This window comes from Talpa occidentalis, unplaced genomic scaffold (genome assembly GCF_014898055.3).
Source record: "Talpa occidentalis isolate TD23 unplaced genomic scaffold, MPIMG_talOcc4v2.1 talOcc4.10, whole genome shotgun sequence".
NCBI lineage: Eukaryota > Metazoa > Chordata > Mammalia > Eulipotyphla > Talpidae > Talpa > Talpa occidentalis.
In genome coordinates this window covers 55,347,414-55,353,489 of record NW_023600993.1, presented here as the reverse complement: position 1 = coordinate 55,353,489, position 6,076 = coordinate 55,347,414, and positions in this window count along the sequence as shown.

The following is a 6,076-nucleotide window of genomic DNA, read 5'->3' as shown; positions in this document are numbered from 1 at the left end:
CCGCTCGGAGGGCACAATGGAGCCTCCGCGCGCCGTTCATGCATATGCATGACGCCGTGCCGCCGGCCCCGCCCCCAGGCCAGAGCAGTAGAGCCCCGAGCCGCCGCTTCGGGCGGCAGCGCCTGCCACCCTGCGCGGGCCGGGCTGGGGCGCTGGGGTCCGGGAGGGTGGGGTGGGCGGCTGCGCGGGCTGGGGGCGACCTGCACCCCATCCCCTCGCCCCTGCACACCTTTCGGAACGCGGCGTTGGCGTAGCCACCTGCGCTTCCTGCTCGCTCTCCGCCGGGCGGGGCTGGGGGCGCGGCCTGGGCGGGGGGGGCGGGCCGGGCGGGGTGGGCGCGCCACTTCTGGGAGGGGGTTTTGTGGAGAAAACCACCCTGAACAAAACAAGTCACTTCCCTCCCTGCTCTTCTAGCTTCGCAGAGCCGCCCCCATTAAAGCTCTTACCGTCGCTGTCGGCTTACAGCCAGATGAAGCGGCCTCTCTGATCAGATGGCACCTTTCAAAAGCTATTGTCACCCTTTAAGCTAGGCTTCTTCCCACCTCCGTTTAGGAACACCACATTCTCTGATTATTCACTTTTTTAAATTGTGATAAAACACTTAATATTTACCATTTCAATAATTTCTCAGGGTCCCGCTGAGTGGCACTAAATACATTCACGCGGATGTGCAGCCATCACCACCATCGAAATCCACAGTTTTTCATCTATTAAACTAACTCCCTCCTGGCAACCATCCTTTTACTTTCTGTCTATGAATTTGACTACTCTAAGTACCTCCTATGAGTAGAATCATACAGTATTTGTCTTTTTCATAGCTGATTTAGTTCATTTAGCTTCGATGTTATGGCGCCTTTCAGAATTTCCTTCTTTTTAAGGCTGAATAATAATCCATTTTATGGATAGACCCTATTTTGGTCTATCCATTTTGTAGGGTAAATGATTTTCAGTCTTTTCTGCCCTCCTACTATTAGGATTGCCCTGCCTGATGGGGCACCTACATTTGTTACATTGTTATAAGTTGCGTTGTTTACTTCTGTGGGCCATGACTGCAGTTTTGATATATTCTCCAAGAGAAACAGAGGCAGGAGACAGAGGCAAGAGAGGCAGGAGGGAGAAGGGGAGAAAGAAGCCCAGAGTGAAGACTTGCGGGAGGCTTGGAGGCCTCCTGGCCTCCTTCCCCCACCCTCCCAACCCCTGCCTGCCGTGTACCTGGTTGCTGCACTACATGTAAAAGCTCATAAAAGCACGAGCAAGCCGGGCTTCCCCGGGGGCCCGGTGGTTGAGCGCTGGATTGCGAGGCTGCCTGCAGCCTCTGTAGCGCCAGTTTGATCCCCGGCTGCTGGGCGAGGATCCCACATGGCACGCAGACCTCTCCTGCTGCCCGCTGCTCCCCTCAGCAGTGTACTTCGTCGGTCTGCCTGCTCTGTTCCCCGCACTGGCTCTGGTGAATTCTCTCTCCCTCCTGCGCTTCTGACTGTACCCAGTGCTTGCATAAATAATTAAATCTTAAAAAAAAAAAAAAAGGAGGCATGAGCAAGCCACCGAGGGCTCCAGGACTCCTCCTTTACCTGGTCTGCATAGGATCACAGAAAACCAGCTCTGTGCCTTCCTGGTGCTACACATTTATTGGTCAATGAATGCGCTACAATTAAATTCTAATATTGCTACGATTTCTTCCTTCAAGGTTGTCTGAACCCTATGTTCTGTTTTGCTCCAGAACCATTAATTTATTGAACTGTATGGCAGGCCTGCTATGTGCCTGGGATGGTATGGGCTCTGAACATTCGTCTGTCTCCAATGACTGCAACATAAGGCCTGTAGAGAAGAGAGAGGTCTTACTTTACTCACCAGGTAGCAATGTGTCTATCAGGACAAGTTGGGAAGAAAAGTAAAGCAGGACTAGAGGGTAGGGAACAATAGGCAGTGAGGGAAGGATTCCCTGGAGAGCTAGCCCTGCAGAAGTGGGGGTGGGAGGCATTACTGGACTCTGACCCTCTTTTTTTTTTTTTTTTAAAGAAGCAGAACAGGCAGATTGACTGAAATACACTGCTGAATAAGCAGCAGGTGAGACAGGAGAGGTCTGCTGCGCCACGTGGGTTAGCTCCCTGGTCGGGGATTGAACTTGTTCTACTTTGGTTGTCAATAGCTTCATAGCGCTGCGTCTTAACCCCTTGTCCTACCAGGGAGGCCCCTGACCCTCTTCTACCTCCAGGAGCCAATAGTTTGGGGTAGCTGTAGGCAGAGTCACATAGGAGGCCAGAAACTGCCACACCTAGTTGTCAAGTCAACGCAGCAGGTAGCCCTGCCCCTCAGTGCAAGGCCTGCCCCAGTTCTCCTAGGAGACACCATTTAGCGCCTGCTCCCTTCTAGACAGTGTTTTCATCTTTGACTATATGGATTATTAGAAAAGTATTGCTTAATTTCCAAAAAAAGATTGCCCTCACGAAACCTTCCTTTAAAGTTGAGTACATGAGGGGCCTCCCTGGTGGCACAACAGGTTAAGCACAGCACAGTGAAGCAATCTGTAGCCTCTGCAATAAGAGTTTGATCCCCGGCTGGCCAGGGAGCTATCCACATGGTGCAGCAGACCTCTCCTATCTTGCCTGCTGCTCCCCTCAGCAGTGTGTTTCAGTTAGTCTGCTGTTCTGTTCCCCACTGTATATGGTGAATTCTCTCACCTCCCTCACCTCTGGCCTGTACCCCAGTTCTTGTATGCACATATAAATAAATCTTTAAAAAATAAATAAATAAATGAGAAGCTCATCAAGTATTGGAAGAAACTTCTCATTCCTTTTGGATGTTCTGTCAGAAAGAATAAAAATGCCCAGTTCAACATGATTGTGAGAAGTCATACTGGTGGGCCACTCTCATTTAGATGCACACAGGTTAGAAAAAATGTAACATGGGGCCTCCCTGGTGGTGCAAGAGGTTAAGCACAACACTGCAAAGCTATACGTAGCCTCTTCATCAAGAGTTCTATTCCCAGCCGGCCAAGGAGCAACCCACATGGCGCAGCAGACCTCCCCTTTCTCACTTGCTGTTCCCCTCAGCAGTTTATTTCAGTCAGTCTGCCTGTTCTGTTCCCCACTCTGTCTCTGGTGAATCCTCTCCCCCCCACACACACACTTCTGGCCTGTACCCCAGTTCTTGTATGCATAAATAAATGAATCTTTAAAAAAATTAAAATGTAACACAAAGAAGGTATACGACATGCCAAATTTGCCTGCCTAGCACAGCACCTTGGGGCTTTTGTGAATTTAGTCTCTCTCTTGCAGGTGATGTGGCCTAAATTTGATTTTTAACTGGGACCCCCACTTAATATGAGTGACTTAAGTGATACAGGGCAGCAAGGAGCACTAAAACTGGCCAAGGACAGTGCCCAAATAGTTTATCGGTACAAATAGTTTATACTTGTGCACACAACTGCAAGACTACTCAGGTTCAGAGAACAACAATAATGGGACTTATTTAACAAACCAGGGAAAAACAAAGAGTCACTGAGGCCAGAAATGGCCACTTACCTCACCTGGAGCAGTGTCCAGTGTTTTAAAGTCCTAAACACAAACGCTCCCAAGATGGCATCCTCCTGCCACTGAGGACCTGGAGCACGCGGCAGCCCAATTATAAACTGGGATCCAACTCATGAAGACAGCAGAAGATACAACAGGAGATGCTCACTGGAGCTGCCAAGATGTGCCAGTACAGCACCAGACAAGTGACACTCAAAACAGCAGCTGCAGCAGCCAAACTGTTATAGGACAGCCCCGATATTGAACGGGTTCCTGGCTGTGGGTCCTCACCTGCGCGCTTAAAAAGGAGTTATTAATACTCCACTACAGGCACACACAAAAGGTTAATAAAAGGTTTATTTACAAGGGAAAAGGAAATAAGGAAAATGTACAACTCAGGGAGAAAACAGGGAAATAAAGTCTTTAATGCGTCCTACCCGATCCGCCGACCTGGAAACCCAAAGTCACTCTCAGAGCTGGCCGGACGCTGCTAGCTGGTGGAGAGCCAAAATGGGGGACCCCCCCAAAGCCCACGTGTCTGCCTTTATATCAACCTGGCTGCTTAACCCCACCCTCAGGTCCCAGCCACCTTCCCTTTGGTGGTGATGGGATTTGGAGATCCCAGTGTCTTTTGGCTTTGGCCTGGGGTGGGGGTGGAGTCCACAAAGCCTGTATGGAATTAGCTTTAGGACATCCTTTTCCCCCTAATAAAACTACTCCACAAACGGCCACACTTATGTAGCTCAGGGAGGCGCCAGGCTCTGGGTCTTCACCTTCCCTGCCAGACTGTAACAGCAGCAAAACTGGGAACAATTTTCAGTCACTCAACTACTTGCAAAGCCTCCGAACTTTTCCTCTCTGAGGGTGGCTGCTGGAAGCCTATGTTCTTCAAAGGCCCACGAGAGCCTTCTGGAAGACAGGCAAGGTGGGGACAGAAATCACTGACACCATAATCCCTGAAGATCTGAAAATGCTGAAATCCAGAACTGTATCCCAAACATTAGATAATGAGGGCTGCTTCCTCAGTCCCTTATATTTCTTATCAGGGTTTCCACCCCACTGATACTTTGTTTGCATTTTCCCTGGGGCTATTCCTCCTCACCAGCAACCCCCTCCAAGGGGTACCACTTGTAACAGTCTTTGGCTTAAGACCCCCCTCTACCTCTCCATTACATAATTACACATAGTTATAACTATTTTCTCCTTGCAAAAACTAACTTTAAAGATTTATTTTAATTTATTTATGCATAGAAGAACTGGGGTGTAGGCCAGAGGTGCAGAGAGTGAGAGGATTCACCAGAAACAGAGTTGGGAGCAGGGCCTCCCTGATGGCGCAAGGGGTTGAGTCGCAACACTGTGAGACTATCTGCAGCCTCTGCTGCATGGGTTTGATCCCTGGCCAGCCATGGAGCTGCCCACATGGTGCAGCAGACCTCTCCTATCTCACCCGCTGCTCCCCTCAGCAGTGTATTTCAGTAGATCTGCCTGTTCTGCTCCCCACTTGGTCTCTAGTGAATCATCTCAGCCTCTGCACTTCTGACCTATACCCCAGTTCTTCTATGCATAAATAAATAAAAATAAATCTTTTAAAAAATAAAATGAAAATGCTTCTTTATGTACAACTAATATCTTCTAATTGTAGGAAAATTCAGAGTAAATCAAAACCTTCCACTATCCAAATATTACAAGATAATCCTTATTAGTTCTTGGTTCTATTTTCTCCCAGATGATTCTCTTTGCATATTTTTATGGTTTGGCAATTAGCATATACATGGTTTCCATATCCTTATTCTTTCACTCTATTGACATAAACATTTCCCTTCTTATAAACATTATCCTCATAAACACTGTGAAGATTTGTATGCAAGGATGTTTGCTGTGGCATTATCTGTGAGAAAGTTTGTTCAATAAATGGTGCTGGGAAAACTGGGTCGCTACATGCAAAAGAATGAAGCTTGACCACTACCTCACACCATACACAAAAATCAACTCAAAATGGATTAAAGAACTAGACATAAGACCTGAAACCATAAAATACATAGAAGGAAATATAGGCGAAACACTACATGATTTGCATATCAAAGACATCTTTACAGACACATCACCCAAAGCAGTGATAGTGAAGGCAAAGATCAACAGCTGGGACTACATCAAATTAAAGAGCTTCTGCACAGCAAAAGAGACAATAACAAAAACAAAGAGAAACCCCACCAACTGGGAGAAAATTTTTGCACACAACACTAATGATAAAGGACTGATCACAAAAATCTGCAAAGAGCTGATGAGACTCAACAACAACAAAGAAAATAATCCAGTCAAAAAATGGACAGAGGAGCTAAAAAGAAACTTCTCTGAAGAGGAAATGCGAATGGCCAACAGGCATATGAAATGTTCAACATCACTTGCAATCAGGGAAATGCAAATCAAAACTACCATGAGATACCATCTCACACCAGTGAGAATGGCACATATTAAAAAAACTAGCAACAACAAATGTTGGCGAGGTTGTGGAGAAAAAGGAACTCTTCTGCACTGTTGGTGGGAGTGCAAACTGGTCCAACCAC